Source organism: Arachis duranensis, chromosome 10 (assembly GCF_000817695.3).
Source record: "Arachis duranensis cultivar V14167 chromosome 10, aradu.V14167.gnm2.J7QH, whole genome shotgun sequence".
Lineage (NCBI taxonomy): Eukaryota > Viridiplantae > Streptophyta > Magnoliopsida > Fabales > Fabaceae > Arachis > Arachis duranensis.
In genome coordinates, this window is record NC_029781.3 from 23,973,275 (window position 1) to 23,973,557 (window position 283).

Sequence of the window (283 nt, forward strand, 5' to 3'; positions counted from 1 at the left end):
ACCATTTCAATCAGTTCTTGAGCTTCAGTAGGCGTCTTCTTCAGATGAAGAGATCCTCCAGAAGAGCTATCCAAGGACATCTTGGACAGTTCAGAGAGACCATCATAGAAAATACCTATGATGCTCCATTCAGAGAGCATATCAGAAGGACATTTTCTGATTAATTGTTTGTATCTTTCCCAAGTTTCATAGAGGGATTCTCCTTCCTTCTGTCTGAAGGTTTGGACTTCCACTCTAAGCTTACTCAATTTTTGAGGTGGAAAGAACTTTGCCAAGAAGGCAT